Below are 20,907 nucleotides of genomic sequence, written 5' to 3'. Positions count from 1 at the left end.
AAAGTTTAATGATTTGGTGAAATTTGCCAATTATGGGGGTGTGCTGCCGACCCCTGAGTTTCTTTCTGCTAAATTTCAGAGGGGTTTGAATGAGAAAATTGCAAAGAGGATGTCTAATACTGCTGTGAGAAACTTTGCAGATCTTGTGACTCAGTGTAAACGGGTTGAAAGTGTTTATAATAGATATCCAAAATCTGGTTCTTCGAGGACATCTGCTCCTCCCGGCAATAATAACAGAGGTGGCTACCATCAAAACAATAATAGAGGTAGGGGGTTGCAGGTAAGACAGCCCCCAGGTCAGTTTAAAAGGGGTGGTGGTCAGAGAAGTGGGTATAATGAGAGAAATTCTGCTCCTCGTTGTGATAAGTGTAAGAAGTTTCATCAAGGGCCTTTATCAAAAGTTATTTTGAAGAATCATGACCATACAAAGATGGAAATAAATATAACTGTTAGATCAATATAATCGATCTAACAGTAAGATTGATTGGTAGTCACTTGGTATTAACACAACTTGGTTGTCACAATATCATTCTCCAAAACAAAATAACAAAAAAGTAAATAACTACAATCATGCGCAATCAAAGGAGATAACGCACAATCAACGCACACTCAAACATAATCTAAAATAACAAAAGGAAATAACTAGTAATTATTAAAATTCCCTAAATAAAGAAATAAATAATGAAAAAGTCCAATCCAAGCGAGTCAGCTCGGGTGCATCATAACCGATTATTCAATACACAGTCCAGACACCACCAGGGGAAGTCTTTATCATCCTCCGTTCCATCTAAATCAGTCATTTTTCTTCTCCATGGACCTCCATGAGTTCCCTCAGTAACAATGGAAGGAGGGGAAACAACTGAGAATTCAAATGGAGGATAAACCATGGCATCATTCTCAGAACTTCCATCAACCTCTATTTTTGAATGTGTAAGACTTGTACTAGTAGCAGTAGCAATATCCTTTCCAGGTAATAATTCCCCATTAGCAGGAGCTGGAGTTCCCATTTTTTGCTTTTGTTTTATCAACCAATGAGCCAAGAGCCCTTTCAGTGTTTCTCGAGCCAAGTTAACCTGTAAAGAGGAAGAGACATTAGGCTGCTTCCATATATTTAAAGAAACAAACAAGAACCATTTTTGGTTGTAGTTGTTCATAATAAGTGAGCATTTTAGAAAACTGTAGATGCAGATAAAAGAGCACCTCCACAGAAATATAACTGTATATTAGTAGCATTGCAAGCATCATTTCGGATAATGCTACCATGACAGTACGTAACGAATGTCACATGCATGAAGATGAATTACCTAAATAACTGTATGAACTTGACATTATTAATTATTATAGCCAATAGTAACTAGCAAAAAAAAAGGGAGAATAAACGATGTAGGCAGTTGTGTAAACTGGATATTGATTGTTACAGCCAGTTATAACATACTAATGTTAGGAAACCACCCATTATTAAGGTGTATTCCAGGAGGGGCGTAGAGCATTAAACTCCTAGACTAGCCAAGGAAGTGTGACTTGGCTTGGCACGGGAAAAGATGTTGTATCAGCTAAGGTAGAGGGAAACATAAGAAGAGAGGGGAAAGGGATGTTTGGGGTACATTGAATGGTATTGGGAAGTGATTAGGGATGCAGAGCCTTTCAAAAGCTTTGTTATCGATTTCTTTTCTATTTCTACTGTAATTCCTCACACGACACTAGGAATATGTAAATTAACCGGTTATCCAGAACCGCATTAAGAACCGACCCGCATTGAATCAAAATAACCGGTTTCTCAAAACAAATCATAAACCAGATCCATTTTTAATATTTTAAAATAAATCATTTATGAACCGATCCAAGTTTATTTGCAAACGGATAAAACCCTGAACCAAACTTTTACGTCGACGGAGTTCCCAAATCCCAAATCATAGAACCCTAATGAAGCCAATCTCCAAATTTTACTCTCCACTCCCTTCATCTTCAACTAAACCCCGTCATTGTGCCATCTGAAGTCGTTCGTTTTTCAACACATTCACCACCAAGATCGGTTGATTTTGATCTTGATTTGAAGTCAAGACGGTCTTGAGGGAGGGTACGGAGAGGGCGAGAGAGAGTGCGGCGGCGACGCTTGTGACGATGTGTAGGAAGGGGGGTTCAGAGATTGTGGCGGAGCTGGCAGCGATTCTGGGGGTGGAGAGGGTGATTTGGGAGTTGATGGCGGTGGGGAGTGTGAGAGGGAGAAGGAAGGCAGCGACGCTGTTGAGGATTCTGCGGCGGTGGGCGGCAGGTTTGGACGGTACAGAGACTGAAGGATTCTCAACTACCATGATCAGTTCGACAACTACAACTGTTGTTCCAACTTCTACCTCGTTCGCACAGTAACACTTGTCTATTTTTCAATTCAAAATTTGTAAATTTCTCAAAATTTGTTGTATCATTGTTTCTTTCTTTTCTTTGATTTTGACATTCCTGTAAAATGTAATCACGGAGCAGGGGTTTTTTTTTTTAAGAAAAAAAATTATATATTATTTTTTTTTCATTCTTTCAATCGTTTGTGTTTGGAAATTGTGAATGGTAAAATTGAGTTGGCTGAATAGAGTTTCGTTTCATGTTGTGATAGTTGAATTTTCATGGCTTTTTAATTGAAACTTGAACTGTAATAAATAGCAATGCAAACTTTGAGCTCTGTGATTGACTCATTGTCCACTATATTTCACTTCTTTGGTTTGTTTGTCCTGAAAGAGACGGCGTGGGCATTATTCAAAAACTTTGTGAAATGGGTTTTATTTTTACAGTTGAATCAATTTTGTTGAAATGGAATCTTATCAAAATATGACGTGCTTTGAACACTGCTTCAATAGATGAAAATGGAAGATAACTTCGGAGGAGAGGGTTTTGGGGTGGTGGGAAATAAGATGCTTCATGTTTGGTCTTGCATGTATGTGTGACCTAGAAGTAGGGTTGGAAGGTGAAGACAGACCAAGGTGGTGGTGATTTGCAGCTCCACGATCAATAAAACTTTGGCTTCGCTTTGCAAATGCAGCAGACCTGGAATTCATCACTGCAGCTGCCACAGCAGCTGATGAGTCAAACCCAAATCCTGAGTGTTTTCTCACTGGTTTAGGAAAAAAAATCTTCTTTAAAACCGGTTCGGAAGTGGTTCGAAACTGGTTCGAAACTGGTTCGGAAGTGGTTCTAGTTCGAAATCGGTTTGAAACCAGTTCATAAACAGTTCAGTCCGAACCGGTTTCGAACCGGTTTTAAACCAAACCGAACCAGTTTCATTTTTTATAAAAAAAACCGGTTCAAAGAACCGAATCGGTTTAAACCGATTCGGTTCGGTTCTTCAAAAAAACCGGTTCGGGTCGACCTATGCTCATCCCTACACGACACGACACCAGTTATCCCACTGATATCAGGATTATAATACAATATACACTGTTCTTGTTCCTATTTCTGTGTGAATTCTCTCGTATTCCTATATCAATAGAATAGGAACAAAATCATTATTATGATAAGAAATTAAAGAGAAGGGCAAGTAAATTGCTTATGAGAATATATTCATTTACCTTATCATTTTCAGGCTTACCTCCACTGTTAAGCTCTGCTGAATACATCTCTGCACAAAAAAGCATTGGGGAGAGTCCAAATGTACAGACAAACTTCCAAGTTTGGTATCCACTGTGAACCAAGGAGGAATGCTAACCTGAAGCAGTATGGAAAGAAAATAAAAAACAACCAGAACTAACAAACCAATATAATTAAAACAAGTATAATTAACAATAAAATTGATGATAATGAATATCAATTATCATACCATCTCAAATAGCTCTTCCTTTTTCTCCTCGAGTGAAACCTATATAGTTCACATGTAAAGCATGAGCTATTTTGAACTAAAAAACAAGCCCCATCAGCTATAGTTGAAATTCGCAAATAATAATCAGTATTACTAATTTACTACGCTTCTTCCCTAACAAGATATTGTTATGCAGATTACGAAATAAAGTACAACAACCAATGCTCACCTTTCCATAATCTTCAACTACAACACCTTTTGTAATTTCCCACAACTTCACTGTGAAAGTAAAATGACCTTGAAGGTCGAGGCATGTGATAGGGAAAAACAAAATTTTTCGCTAGCGGAACACACATGCATATCAAGATACGTGCTTTAAGACGTATATTATACCTTGTTCGTGAAACTTCAGGATGATTAAGGTCAGGTCTGAAGGGTTCAAACCCTTGATCCACACCACTCGCGTCTAGATGCAAGAACTCCTTCTTGTAGAACCATCAATTGATCACCACAATGAGGCTTGCTATGCGCTTAATGTATGAAAGAGGAGGCTAGGCAAATGTGTTTAGAAGAGTGATGTTTTCAGAGAGAAAACCTCACAAGGTGGCGCATGGAAGGAGGAGAGAATGGCTAGGTCTTTTTCACTTAAAAAACCCTAAGGGGGAACACACTTATATATTGCACAAGAGAGTGAGGGAATAAATAAGTGAAATCAGATTTTTCACTTCAAAATCCCATGAAAGTGGCGCACAACAAATGAGGAGATAAAGGAGTTGTCGCAATTCAAAACTCCCAACAACCTCTCCATTGAATCCTTATGAGATAAGGTCTTTATCTAATCAAGATTCTGACCTGATGGTCATCACATGACCACTCATACTGTGCGCCCCATTCAGTCCCAAAAGGAGTCCAGATACGTTTGAGTAGTTGCATTCAAACTTGAATCAACTCACTCAAATATTCTCCCAACAGACTGTATCTTTTGGAGCTTATTTTGATGACTAAATGACACTCACCAACAGCCAAAATCAGCGCCCCAATCTTCTTGGATCATGTCCAAAAGATCTCCTTTTGATACTAGTGATTTGTTCCAACAAGATTTTATCTTATCCTTTTGTTATGAAACAACTTTTCATAGCCAATTCAAATTTGAATTCAAATATTTAAATTCGAATATTCAAACATTCAAATTCAAAATTCAAATTCAAAATTAAAAATTCAAATTTCCAAATTCAAATTTCGAATTTCAAAATTCGAATTCAAAATTCAAATTTCAAAATTCAAATTTCAAATTTCAAATTTCAAATTCAAAATTCGAATTTCAAAATTCGAATTCAAAATTCAAAATTCAAAATTCAAATTCCAAATTTCAAAATTCAAAATTTAAATGTTTGATAATTAATTTAACCAATTAAATTAATTAGTAGTGTCTTGGACTATCCAAGCCCATTACTGTGATCCATGCGCCCTCCACCTTCAAGGTGGACTTCCAAACTACTTCTTGGACTAATGACCATTATTAGGCCCAATACCTTTAATGCTAGTTCATCTAGACAATTAGGTGTTAGCGTGTGACCCTTTAGGTCCAAATAGCCACTGACATAAATGGGTTTGGGCCCAATAAGCCCACAACCCATCTAATGACAACACAGAGCACTAGCAATGCTTTGTTGCCCCAAAACTAGTTAGATTAATGACTTGATAATCCTATTACACATATTTGGTTGCCGTATGTATTTCCTTTCGTCTCGGTTACCTTCCCATAAAACCTAGGGTAAGGAAACGTATCAACCCTTGCGGTTTAGGGTAAGCTTTATTCGAAATAGGGAATCTTCAATTTACTGACTCTAAAGGCAGATCATCTCATGATCTCTTTTACTATGCATAGATTCCTGAGTCCCTGTAAATGTCATCCTGATTTCTCCGGTTTACAGATAACCTAATCTCTCACAGAGATTTGACGAATTCCTTCAGCTTATCACCCTAGCCCTGTGCTCTTCCAGGACAAGCCCAACAGTATACCTATGAGTCTCCATGTTTCAGGCAGACGAGGTATACAGTCAAAGCATGCCTTCTAGAACACAGTCTAGGTAATAATTTCTGGTCTAAGGAAAGACATACCCAAATATAAAGAGACTACTCTAATGATACTCTCTGTGAGATTTCCTCATAGAGTCTCTTTTGTGGGTCTGTTTAGTGCAAGCTATACCCTTATAGGTCCACCCATGACTTTAGCTAAGACATCTCCATATCTGTAGGTCATGAGGTCTTTACCTTGCATCCGAATACAAGTAGATAAGTCGTGCTAGTCTTACCCGAGATCACTGATCCCCATTCTCAGTGTCTCTAGACTAGGAACATAAAATTAGGAATAAACATCTAGTATCCTTGAATCCTCATGATCGTGATCTCATCACAGATACTCAAGAGATACTTATTTTATTCCAAGGGATTTATCCAGTTACTCATACATAATATTAACAGTAATATCGAGACAAAATATGAAACAGGATAAAGAATGCTTTTATTTATTTGCGACAATACAAAGTCCACTTTTGTCCTAATCTAATCAAAAGATTGTCTCTAGGACATCCATATACTAACACACTGAACCAGAAAGTATCCTACAAAGAGTGCCATTTATCAGCTCAGAAGATAACAAACAGAAAGATTATCAACTTAATAACAAAATAGATGACAATTAACACATTCAGCATATTGACATGAACAGAAAACACCATGATTACTGTTAGAATATGAAGTTTTGAATTTGAAATATTGTTGTAAATGTATTTTTGAAATTATTGTTTGTAACAGAAAGTTTGTTTAAGAATTGTTAGAGGATTTTTAGGCTTTTGTTTTTATTTTGTTTATGAATTACTTGTGTATAAATACACCTCAATTAAAGAGGAAAAGTATGACTGAATTGAAAGTATTTTAGTATTCAGCATCCCTCCACTGCTACAGGGCCTCCTCCTTCAGCAAATGCAGTCTACGAAGGAATTCTAGGTGAGTCTCATGCTTTCTCTACATTATCTGAATTTGATTCATGGATAATTGATACTGGTGCATCCGATCATATGATTCGGGACCCTCATCTCCTCTCTGATTTTTCCCCTTCCCCTAAAACTGTAATTTCTACAGCCAATGGTGGAACCTCTGCCATTGTTGTCCAGGGTTCAATCTCTCTTTCCAATCGGTTACACCTTCAATCTGTGTTAGCTGTTCCCTCCCTTGATTTTAATCTACTCTCTATTAGTCAACTAACCTCTAAGCTTAATTGTTCTATGATTTTTTTGCAAAATAAATGTATTTTCCAGGACAACCAAACATAGGAGACCCTTGGTTATGGTGTTAGAAAAGGCAAGTTGTACTTCTTGGATGTCTCATCTGGTGGCAGTGACTCCCCTCCTCGTGCATCTACTACTTCGACTATGGAGTCTGCAAAAAACCGTATTTGGTTATGGCATAGGCGATTAGGCCACTTTTCTTTTAGCTATCTGAATAAATTATTTCCCCATTTTTTTCTGATGTCAGTATTAGTGATTTTCATTGTTCTGTTTGTGAATTGGCAAAGAGCCATAGGATACCTTTTTATCCAAGTTTGAATAAAAGTATTATTCCCTTTCAAGTGATTCACTCTGATGTATGGGGCCCTGCCAAAGTCCCTTCCTTCTCTAAATCCTTGTATTATGTAACATTCATTGATAAGTGTACTCGTATGTGTTGGGTGAGTCTTCTGAAAAATAAAGGACAAGTTTTTTCTGTGTTTAGATTTTTTTTTCACATGGTTCAAAATCAATTTAAGACCACCATTCAAATTCTTCAATCAGATAATGGAATGGAATATATGTCAGGAGACTTTACTGAATTTCTGTCCTCCCATGCAATCAAACACCTTACCTCTTGCTCCTATACTCCACAGCAAAACGGATTGGCAGAAAGAATGAATCGAACACTTTTGGAAGTAGTTAGAGCTTCCTTCGTTGGGATGAATGTTCCTTCCTTCTATTGGGGAGAGGCTGTAACTTCAGCAGCTTACCTTATTAATAGGACCCCTTCTAGTGTCCTTAATTTTAAAACACCTTACCAAGCCCTTATTTCTCACTTTTCTGTCCCTCATCCCTCTAACCTAGAACCCTGAATCTTTGGCTGCACCACCTATGTTCATATCCCAAAAAATCAGCGATCTAAATTGGATCCCTGTGCAAAAAAATGCATTTTTGTTGGCTATTCAGATGTCCAGAAAGGGTATCGCTGTTTTGACCCTCTTTCTCATAAAATATTTGTCACTTTGGAAGTCACTTTCCGGGAGAATGAGCCTTACTACTCAGGGGGAGTCTCTACTTCTCCTTCTTAGGGGGAGAATTCACCATCAATAATTAACAGAGAAGAAGTCTGGCTTAGTACTCATGTAATACCTCTCCACTCCAATCCTTCATCAGATGCAGCAGCACCAAATACTCGATCAAATGCAACACAAGATGAAACTGCAGCAGCACCGAATGTTCAAACAGAAGCTACACCACAACATCATCTGCCTTGTTTAACACATATAACTGAGGATCCTTTGGTGGTTGTCCCAGAATTTCAACCTGAAATCCAACCTGTACAAAGCTCAGAGGTAATTCCTATCCTTCCTTCTACTCAAACACACACCAGAAAATCCTCTAGGATTAACAAAGGTATTCCAAAAACCTTCTATGAATCTGATCCCAAAGTAAAGGCTGAATAGCCCCTTAGCAACTACGTATCTACCCAACACTTATCTGAATCGTATGCATTAACTGTTAATCAATTATCTAGTGTGTCAATTCCAAGTAGTGTACAGGAAGCATTAGATGATTCCAAATGGAAGGAAGCGATGAATGTAGAGATGGCAACACTCCAAAATAACTCAACTTGGGAGTTAACACCTTTACCAAACGGAAAGAAGACAATTGGGTGCAAATGGGTGTTCATTGTAAAATTAAAGGTGGATGGAAGCATAGACCGATACAAAGCAAGACTAGTGGCCAAAGGATAGACACAGAAGTATGGAATAGACTACCAATAGACATTTGCTCCGGTAGCTAAGCTTAATACTATAAGGATATTAATTTCTTTAGCAGCTAACAGAGATTGGCCACTGAAACAGTTTGACGTAAAAAAATGCGTTCTTAAATGGTGACCTAGAGGAAGAAGCATACATGGATGTACCACCAGGAGTGCAACTAACTCAGAATAATGAAGGTCTTATCTGCAAACTGAAAAAAGCATTGTACGGACTCAAGCAATCACCAAGGGCATGGTTTGGACGCTTCTCTTTAGCAATGACAGGATTCAGATTCAAACAGAGTAATTGTGACCATACCCTGTTTTATAAACACAAAGGATAAGATAACTATTTTAATAGTTTATGTAGATGATATAGTGCTAACTGGAGATGACATTGAAGAGATGAAGTCCCTTCAACATCACTTAGCAACAGAGTTTGAAATGAAGGACTTAAGACCCTTGAAGTATTTTCTTGGGATATAAATTGCAAGGTCTCAAAGAGGAATTTTTTTAAGCCAAAGAAAGTACACCCTTGATCTCCTATCAGAAACTGGAATGCTGGCATGTAAACCAGCTGAGAACCCCATTGAAATGAATCATACTCTTGGCATTTACCCTAATCAAGTGAAAGCCGAAATTGGAAGATATCAAAGGCTAGTGGGAAGACTTATTTATCTTTCACATACTCGACCAAACATTGCCTATGCAGTTGGGATAGTAAGTAGGTTCATGCATTCCCCTAGTGAAGAGCACATGAAAGTTGTATACCGGATTTTGAGGTACTTAAAGGGGACACCTGGAAAAGGTATTCTTTTTTCAGAAAAAACAGCAAGAAAGGCATTGAAGTGTTTACTGATTCTGATTGGGCTGGAGACAAGACTACTAGACAATCCACTTCAGGCTATTTTACTTTAGTAGAAGGCAACTTAGTCACATGGAGAAGTAAAAAACAAAAGGTTGTGGCAAGATCTTCTGCTGAGGCATAATTTAGAGGTATGGCATATTGTATTTGTGAACTCCTATGGATTAAAAATATTCTGAATGATTTAGGCATCAAGTATGACATTCCTATGGGTCTGTATTGTGATAATAAAGAGTCCATTGAAATTGCTCATAATCCGGTTCAACATGATAGAACTAAACATGTTGAAGTGGATAGACATTTTATAAAGGAGAAACTGGATCAGAAAATCATCACAACTCCTTTTATCAGATCTGAACATCAGTTTGCGGACATATTAACAAAGGTAGTCTCTGGAAAGGTTCTAAAAGAAACAATTGACAAGTTGGGCATGCTTGATGTAACACCCCGTGTATACTCGGAATATTAACATTACATCGTATTAAGCGGTGCTTAATTAAAAATTGTGGAATATTCTTTTTCTTTTCAATTATGACGTCATTATCAATTACCAACTTGATTACTTAATCAATTTCATAAAATATCGCCTGTATGTAAATTGCAATAAGACATCTACTGAAATACCTCAATATATAAATAAAGTGTGTATCTAAATCACGGTATTACATCTCGTAATCCGGACAATATCCTGATACATTATTACAACTTCAAAAGGCGCAAGACATAAACAAGACATAACAATACTATGTGTCATGGACATTCCCCATGCTAACCAAATAAGCATAGTAAACAACAAGTCTCAACATAAAACTCCATAAACATAACTGAAGCTATAAGCATAAACAGCATGCAAATCCAGCATCCAATCATGGCAGCATAATATAACAGCAATCTAACTCAGCTCCGGCCTCCCGCCGCCTGAGGTCTCAACATTACCTGACCCTGAAATAAGCATTCCCCAAACGTGGGGTGAGATCTCTAAACAAGAAATCTCAGTAAGACAAGGGGTCCTCAAGGATCTTCCACCCCAAGCTCACTTACATGTGCAATATAAGTTCTAAAAGCATTTATATCATTATCAGTTCCAAAACTATGTAGTGCAACAAATATCTATGGCATGTGTGTAATCACTATCTACTGGCCAGAGAAATGTAGGAATACGTCTATTCCCTACATGTAGTACAAGGAACACCGCTTGCACCTCACCCACAGCCTCACCCTATTGTATGTTCTACATACTCAGGCTTACCGTATAGGTGGAACACCTCCATGCATATCAACAAGGCACTAACATACAATAGCTCAACAACATTTCCAAAACATCAAAAGCATGTAACACAACATGCATATACCATATCCCCATGGGACATGGTGGAACCACAACATGGCTAAACCGAGGACACGAAAGCTTACCTCTAAGCTAGCTATCCAAGCCAAGAGTCCACACAAGCTCAAAGTCCAAACAGAGCAGAATCACAATCTGTTTTAGACCAACAATTATATCAATATTCACATTCTAATATTTACAATGTTTAACTAGACATCTTGAGATTTCCAACAATATACTTTATGTCTCAATCGGAGTTGTATAACTCCGGTTATGATTTACGCAAGGTGACTGCTGCAAACGGAATTTCCAGCAACCAAAACGCGACTTAAAATAGACACTGCGATCAAACCACTGATCCAATGGCTACAAAATTTACAGAGTTGTAGCCCTATGTGTTAGCTTCACATAGGTCCAAACCTCACTCAATTTAGAGCTCTGTAGCTCGAGATGTCTCAATTTTACTAAACTAGGTCGTTGCTGTCACATTTGCACAAAACAGGTTTCTGGTCATTTTCACAGGTGGTAATCGATTACCAAGTACTGGTAATCGATTACTGCACATGGTAATCGATTACCACCAGCAAGGTAATCGATTACCACACATGGTAACCGATTACCAATCAAAAGTAATCGATTACCACGCGGGCAGAACAGCATTATGCAGATTTTTTCTGCATAATCCGAAGCCAAATTGCCATCCCATGACCCAAGGTCCGGTCTTGACCCAAAACAGAAGTTCAATACCACATTTTAGACTTAGATTAATAACCTTAAGCTTGAAAGATTAAAGTTAACTCATTTTATAACATAAACCAGCCATTTTCATGAAAATTCAAAGGAAAGTTCAAGGTATACCAATGGAGGTTCAAACTCAGCCACAAGGAAGGCTCTTGGAGCTCTCCAACAAGGTTCAAAGATTCTGACTTGAACACAAAACGGAAATGCCAACAAAGCTTGGCCCTTTCTTCACAAAGGAAGCTCCTTGGAGCTCAAAATGCCATTACAATGGCTCAACAACCCCAACCTCCAAAGTCAGCACCAAAAGCACCCCAAAACAACCCACCAACTCAGAAACCAAGCCTCTCACACAACCCCAACACAACCACAAGGTGTTTACAAGGAACAATCAAGAGAAAAGATGATCATTTGGTGGTTTCTCATGAAGAAATGGTGAAGACAAGCCAAAGAAGCACCAAGTCAGCAATGGAATAGTGTAAACTGATCAGCCCCCAAAGGTGTTCACGTAGGAATGAGGTTCTAGGGTTTTGTGCCCACTTAATGAGTGTATTTATAGCCAAAACCCACTTAAACTCACTGTATTAACTTTAATTGCTACGCTTAGCATTTTAATCCCAAACTTTGGATTCTGAAACTACATAATTTTCTAAGATTTATCATATTTTTCTTATGATTTTCTGAGCAACTTTCTGGTACGCGCTTTTCAAAGCCAGTACCGGTTTCTAGCACCAGTTCTCATTATTTGGACTTGAAACTCGTTTTACAAGTCCTACATGTTATTCTAGTAATTATCATGTACTTACTTTAATTTTCTGGGATACTTTTTCGGTATGCATTTATACCGACTAGCAGAACCGGTATCTGCATTTTTCTTCCGAAAAGCGACTTTCAACATTCTTAATCACTTATCATAATTATTAAAGCCTCTTAATAATTATTAGGGTTAATTATGGAATCATTTCCTATTTTCACATAATTAATTAATTAAATACCTTAATTAACGGTGTATAAATACTGTTTGTACCTCAATGAATTACTTGTGTATAAATACACCTCAATTAAAGAGGAAAAGTATGAATGAATTGAAAGTATTTTAGTATTCAGCATTTTTACAATTACCTTCGTCAGGATATGCCTCTCGTTATTTAGAACTTCATGTTGTACAATTGCAGGGGTGCCAGGAATAGTTAAGGTTGGCTGTTTATATACAGGAACCTGTTGATATTTGTAAATTTGGCAACAGAAAGAAAAACTATTAGTGCTCCAGAACAGAAAGAGCCAAAAGAACATTTATTATTCAAACGGAAACTTGGAAGACAAATCTCATCATATCCCCAAAAAGGAAACACTAAAGAGGGTGAGTAAACAAATATGTTTCACCTTGACATGTACATGTGCAACCAGTATTATGAGTTCTCAGACCAATACAAACAACACTTGGTAGATAAAATAACAAAATTAGTAGGTTGAACTTTTGAGAAATAAATATAACATACAGGGGTAGATCCCTCTAGCGAAATCCTTGCTCTCGAAAAGGACAAATTTCCAGCTAAAAATGAATTTCCTCTTTGGAAAATCTTTTGAGGGTTGCGTCCTTCAGCAGGCCATCTGTGAACTGAAGAGTCCGTTGATGCAGCCCATATGCTATCATCATGCAAAGCCAATTGAAGAATAGGGTGTTCCCCTGTGCAAAGCAAAACACTCTCTCTCGTTTGCAAGTCTGTCAAGTATAACTGGACAAATAAAAGTGGACAACAGAAGATGAGCTTCAGAAGTTAAACAGAACAAGGATACATCATATAAATTTAAGTCATAATAATTAGAAAAAAAAAACCATTTTTGTTTTTTAAATGAAAGCTGCACTCACTGAAAAGTCTCTGCCACCACTATAAACATGACTAAACGTTGAAGTGCTAGCAAGAGCCCAAACAGAATCTGTATGAACTGCATAAGAATGCACACAACGCTGCTGACCAAGATCCCAAAGCCTATGAGATTTAGTCAACCATACAACAAATAGAAATGATTATAACACCATACACATGCATTACCTTATTAACTAAAAAAAATACACTACCTTATCATAGAGTCCGAAGATCCTGATAAACAAAACCTGTGACAATAAATGATAAAAATCTCTCAGCTGTTGTAGGAAAAAAGTATTATTTAATTCGAACTAACCTAATAAAAGTGTAATATCCCCGTCTCGAGCCGGTTCAATTAACATGCATATTATACAAACAGAAACAACAAAAGACTTACTTATGAAAATACGAGCTAACTTTTTCTTTTCTTTTTTCTAGTTTAATTCTTATTCGGCGGAAACGAAAATCGGACAGAGTAACCTCTGTAAATCAGACAACTGGGGATTTCTCAATCCCACTCTCAAGAGTTCCTCATAGACAGTTTAAACAGCATATAAATCCAGAAGTACCAGACATCCAAATATAATCATATACCCATCCATGGACGCATGCATAGCTTGGCTCCGTGCCACTAGTCTAACAGCATGCAATCCAATACATAAACATAATTGAATACTACATAGTCATATCAACGTGCCCGAATACCCAGATGTACATGCATCAAACTGAAAGACATGTACAAAACATATAGAGGCCATATATGAAGTAAAGGATCAGACATCATGATCCACAAAATACTGAAATACTAAATAACATAATACACTCCAAAAGAGAAGTAGCCTACAGCTATTCAAAATCTGGTCCGTCGAATGCCTCAGCCACGGGTCACGTCCCTGCCTAGTGAGGGCTCACCGGGGATCTGAGAACCTGAAATGATGTCCCCAAAGAGGGGTGAGATAACAAATCTCAATAAGCTCCAGGTTTATAGAGAATTCTCCATACCCCCGGGCTCACTCTTGCATGAAACTTAGATACAGAGTTTACAAATGCACATATAACAGATATCATAACAGAACAAAGCGTATATCCATATCATATTAGAGGCGTGCGCCGTCATTCCCAAGGGAGGACCTCAAGCGGAAATCAATGCACGTGTTCCCAAGGGAAGAACCCAAGCGGAATCAGAACATATCAGAGGTGTACATCATCAATCTCAGGGAAACCCCCAAGAAGACATCAGTGTACCATACATCAATACAGAAATCATATAAGAACAAGTCATATCATGTTATCAAATAACTCTATATGAATGCATCTATACAAAGTATCCAAAAAACAGTCATACAATCCATCCATAGTTCACTAACCATGGTGGAGCACTCAAGCAGGAAAAAACATAGAGCTTACTTCTTGAAGCTTTACCAATAAGCTTACTTGTGGCACAAGTTACTTATATAGCTCCAACGGAAGTTCAAACCCTCTCAATCCCTAGGCACACCTAGAGAAAGAATCCAAAATACAAATCAATAAAATGCTATCATGCCTTGATTTTACATAAGGCATACATTTTATTGCTTATTTTCGTTTCTTTACGTTTTTGCCAATCCTATGCCAATACACAAGTCATTTGCCTTCTTTAACTCATCAATTTCTTGCCTTGAACAACAACACATTAGACCTTCCCAATACGTTTTTATATTTTTATTTAAGAAAAATAAAACAATAACAATGAGATTTGATTTTAAAAATATGAGAAAAATATTGTAGCTAGACCGCACTCACCTTATGATCCCCACTTCTTACTTTGGATTGATTCACAATATTTATTCATATAATTACTTGGATAAGTTATTATCTAAAAATATTTATTAGTTAACCCTCAATTCCTTGTAAGGTTAACCCTTTAATCCCCAATAGGAACCCCAATTCCTTGCAATGTTCCTCATGGTATTAAGCAATGAACACAATAATTTAAGCATCCGCAATTAAATACACATCTATTCCTAGCATGCATACCAATTGTTGTCCTACCCCCTTTCAAGATCAAAACCCCAATATTCCTATCTAGGGTTCTAACCCTCAAACTATTCCCAACTATCAGATTGATCAGTTCTAATAAAGAGAATAGGAAATACGCACAAGGTAGAGACAAAGATAATTATATAAATGAATAAAACTAAATCAATCCATCGTAACAAGGGTTCACATAGGGCTCGTGACCGTAACTACAATAAAAGAAAACTAGCCAAGCATAATCATGGCTGAAAATTCAATATTCGATAAAAGCATAAAATTACAGAGAAAAAGATGAAGAAGAAGAAATGTAGAAGAATCCTTCTGAGCTCTGCCGTCGGCCTCCTCTGACTGGAAAATGAGATGATCTAGGTCTAGCACAATGATCCTATTTATAAACTTATTTTTTCCTTCTTCCAAAAATATCCCCGCGGAAAGACGGTGTTATTTTCTCGCAACCCGACGCCAGTTGGCGCCGGTTTGGCGCACGTTTGCGCCAACTTGCTGCCTCGAATACAAAAGTCGGAACTGATTGCACGTGACTCGGCGCCAGTTGGCGCCATCCTTGGTCTTTTGGGCGCCACTTGGCGCCAATTCCCTTTGCTTTGGGCGCCTAGTGGCGCCAAATTCCCTCTTGTTGGGCGCCCTTGTGCGCCATTATCATGGTCATGAATGTGTGTGGCGCTAGTTTGCCACTCTGGCGCCAACTAGCGCCAATTCTCTGGTATTTGGCCTGTGCAGCAAGGCGCAACTTGGCACTTTCCTCTGTGTGGAATTGCATCAACAGGCTTTTTATAATTTTCAATTCTTTTTCCTGTAAAAATACAATTAATAGGTAAATATTATTGACATAGAAAGAATCAATATAAATAGCAAATATGTATTTAAATTGCTCTTTAATGACTCAATTCTTATCAATTTTAATATGGAAAAACCACACTTTCCAGAGGCACATCAGAGGTGCAATGGGGCTTTTCAATTTTTAATCACATGTTGATGTTTACTTTACTCTATAACTTCCTAAACAACAACAAACCATCATAAATTTCAAATTCTAAAATCAATTATTTCCCACCCAAAACTTGCTCATAATTATCATAACTTAAATCATCAAAATAAAACCATGGAAATAGAGGTTTATTACCTCCAATCAATTGTACAAAGCCTAGAGAACCATCTCCAAGCAAAGCTCCTTAAAAAATGCAATTTCTCCTCTTTGATGAATAGTGACACGAAAATGGGGGGAGGAAGAACTCTTCACACAATCAACTATAGCTCAAATTGATCGGTGGAATGGATTCATTGGGTGGTTTACAATCAATTTCATGTAGTGGACTTTGTGATTTGGTTGAAGATTGAGTGAGAATCCAAGGAAACAAGATCAAACCCTAACCCCCCCCCCCTTCCATGAGAGCAGCTCGGGTTTTTAAAGGAAGAGAAGAGAGAAAAGTTGGTGTGAATAGTGAATTTTTAAGTGACTTGGTCTTTTAAGCACATGTGGCTTTCCAACCGGTTGTTTTTCTATCGCGTATTTTCACTTAAACTGACCCGGAACTAACTTAAAGCTACGAACATATTTATTTTTTCTAAAGTCATTTTCATTAATTTTTATTTCTTACGGAACAATATTCCTAATTCACAGTATGGTTTCTGCACCGTTTTTGACGAAATGAATTGTGAATCACTAACTGTACATAGTTTGCTTACGAAACTGAAAACTTATAAACTTATCATTCTTGGGCCTATTTTGACTTGCTTGGCATATATTGGACTTTCTTATTCTTATTTCATCAATTATTTGTTTCTGGACTCTACCTGTTGCTTAAACAACAGTACAAAATACCCGGTAGAAAACACTATTCACGAGATTTTCACGGAAAGTTCTAGACTATACAATTTTTCGTTCTGAATTCATATTTGGCGTCAGAATTGTCAAATTATGTCTCTAAAATCATTTTACTCATTTTAGCTCTACCAGTTAATTTACAAGTATGCAGATCATCCGGCAGAACGCACTGTTCGTAATTTAGTCATGATTACAGTCAAAATACTAGAAATTATGCTCTGAATCTAATTATAGTATTTAAATCCTTAAATTAAATCTCTAATTAAGATTTACTAGTTAGGGTCATGATAAAAAGCAATAAAAATATGCAATGGCGAGGCGAAGGAAACTAAACAGCATTTCATTTAGTATACTATTGCTCATTCAATAGCAATCGACTGTGACATTGCCAATGAAAATATTCTGATAGAGTAAACCTCATTTTCATCCTCCAAAGATACAAGCATCATCAACTTAATCCTCAAAAGATTTTTGTCATCAATGTAGTCTGTCAATAATTTAAAGTGCCATCATTTTGGTCATTTGGTCACCATCCGTTTTAAGGAAGTCTAATAGGCTAACATGGCAAGTAGATAATGAACACGTCCATCTCCAAGTAGATAATGGGCCGCAACAGTGTCTGTTAGACAGCCTTCCAGCAGAGGGTAACAAAAGGACCAACATAATGACACTTTAAATTATTGAGAGCATAAGTTGATAACAAAAAACTTTTGAGGATTGAAGTGATGATGCTTGTATCTTTGGAGGACGAAAATAGAGGTTCACTCTGTCATTTATGTGTGTAGTCATTTTCATGTTGTAACAATATATAGAAATACCATATGAGAAAGACCAAAGCTGGAAGAGATTAGGGGAATTTTTATGATGATAAAAAAACTCATAAATAAAGAGAAGGAAAAAAACAAGTTCCTAACTCCAATGTTTGTAAACAGTATCTTGTCTGGAGTAGAAGAAATACTTTAGGCACGGGGGAGGGAGGTAGAACACTCTCAGAAATATAAATGTCAGCTAAAAATTATGTGTCCCACTCAACAAACCTGCCAGTAGAATCCAGAAGCTGAGCCCTGATGTTATCTGTATGCCCTTTTAGCTTTAAAGTCTTTGATCCAGACCTTGGATCCCAAACACGAACAACCTGGATAAACAAAAAAAGAAAGAAAAAATAAACCATGATTTTAGGTTGTAGACAAGCATCCCATGATCTAGCTAGTGAAATTCAATGCAATATAATTCAGACTTAACGCCTCTTAAATTCCAAAGGTAATAGCAGAAGCCACAAAAAGTTAGAACATACATGCGAACATGAATAGCACATTGTACCTTTTCTGTACCACCAGAGACAAGAAGTGTTCCACCTTCATTCATTCCCAATCCATAAACAGATTCCTTATGGCCTTTGGCAACAATTGGAACATTTCCTTGAGTTTGAGTAGTGTGCATGGATATACTATTGCTTGAGCTGATGGTACGTAAGCTTGTAACTGGTAATGAGTTGCCAGAACCATTGAAACCATTTGAAGCATCATCATCCATAGCATCATCGCACTTTGCAGCTGAAGCAAGTGCAGCTTCAAGATCCCATATAAAAACCTCCCCACCAAGGCCACCAGAGGCAACAATATTGCTCTAAAATTCACGACACTATTAAAGGATCAGAAAATGGATTGGATAAGATACAAACTTTAGATTCAATCAAACTATACATCATATTTGATGTTGAATCCATAAAACAAGAAGATGAATCTTTTTCTTGATTCACTTAATAGGAAGCATGGAAAGTTTGAAGTACATTACATTTTTTTCAGCTGCTGCAAGGCAAGTAACATAATCTGAGTGTTGGCGGAGCGTCATAGTACATGTTCCATTGGTCAAGGCATTCCATGTCTGGTACAAACACACAATAGCCCAATCAGAAAAACAGGAGTAAAAATTAAATCAGTATTGCTATCATATCAGAAGAGCAAGGATTAATTACAACAAAATAACATCTAACAATCAACAAACCTTAAGTGTCGTATCTGAAGAACAAGAAACAAGTGTACTATCACCTACAAGAACTGCATCATTAACCTGCAAAAATAGAAAAGCAACTTCCATATAGTTAATTGTAACTTATGCTGTTATGCATGTGCATAAATTGTGTGGATATCTTGTTTTATTTGTATGAAGAGTTCATTATTTCCATTCCCAAATAACATAGCATGTAAACACTCAAATGATCGTAGAATTAAACCAAAAATATATAAGCTGCACAATGTTTCTAGGCTCAAGAAAATTGACAGACACAGTGAAAGATTGGCTAGATCTCAAGAAACTAGTAACTGGAATTTCTAGTAATATAAAACTAGACCCTAAAATAGGTTATTTAAAGGAAAATAAATATCATATTTACATGGCAAGAAAATGAAATATGATTTATCAACAGTCAAGAGAAGTTCAAGAATTCAGTGACTATTGAAGAGTATTACAACAAATCTCAATAGTAGTTTTGAATATTTTGAACTGACCTACTAATAAAATAAAATAAAAAGACACCAAAGACAATTAAAAATTACATGCATAATTAAATACTTTACAAAATAAAAAATAAAAAAATAAAATTTTATATCCAAATTCAAAAGCTGCAGACCACCTTTGTAGATAAAAGACAAGAAATTAAGAAAAATAAAGTCATCTCAATCAGACTTCATATAAAGGGCCCAAATAATTCGTTACATGAAAATTGACGGAAATTAGTGAGTTTGGGGAAAGCGTACCTACGGCGCGCGTATCAGCTTAAAACTGCAGTTTCTCCGAACAACTGGAAAACTTAGGATTCATCTGATCAAGGGCAATTAAAGGACAATGGTTAATGTTAAAAATTAGATTTTCTAAATAGGTTATGAATTTATGGACGTTTAGTGGAATCAGAGGGAAATTTAAATTAATTTAAAATCGCATGAGGTGGCGGTGGGTCCCACCTCACTTAAGTGACTACATGACAAATCATCCATGCCACTATTCATCATCTTTTTTTCTTCTCCCTCTCTCCTAAAACCGATCAGCCCCCCTCCTTCATGGCCTTTGCTTCCAAAAATTTCATGCTCTCATAACTCCTTCAATACTACTTCGAATCAAGAAATGTTTGTGAGCAAAGTTGTTGGAAATCATCTCCCGAACACATCCCACCGATTAGTTTCCCTTGAAACCCTCTCATTTGTGAGATAAAGGGCAAAGTCAGCCACGAAAATAGAGAGGATTTTTGTGATTTTGGAGTTGTTTGCTCAAGCCATTGCTTGGAGATCAATTGGAGGGGTCTTGTAACTTAATTGTGGGTAAGTTTCAACACCTTTCATGGATTGATTTGATGATTTAATTTCATGAAAACCTAGAGCTTGTATGTTTGATTTATGGAGTTAGAGAGCTCAAATCGAAAAATGTGTATTAGATAAATAT

The 20,907-nt window shown here is 37.0% G+C and overlaps 1 pseudogene; it reads right to left on the bottom strand.

Annotated features, from left to right (window-relative positions):
* Positions 1-719: 719 nt before the first annotated feature.
* LOC133314362 (uncharacterized) lies at positions 720-19,542 on the bottom strand (annotated as a pseudogene).
* Positions 19,543-20,907: the final 1,365 nt, after the last annotated feature.

This window comes from Gastrolobium bilobum, unplaced genomic scaffold (genome assembly GCF_033153095.1).
Source record: "Gastrolobium bilobum isolate Gb01-03AN ecotype WA unplaced genomic scaffold, APGP_CSIRO_Gbil_v1 utg80811, whole genome shotgun sequence".
NCBI lineage: Eukaryota > Viridiplantae > Streptophyta > Magnoliopsida > Fabales > Fabaceae > Gastrolobium > Gastrolobium bilobum.
Note: the sequence above shows the minus strand (reverse complement) of the source record. Positions and strands in the feature narration are given on the sequence as shown.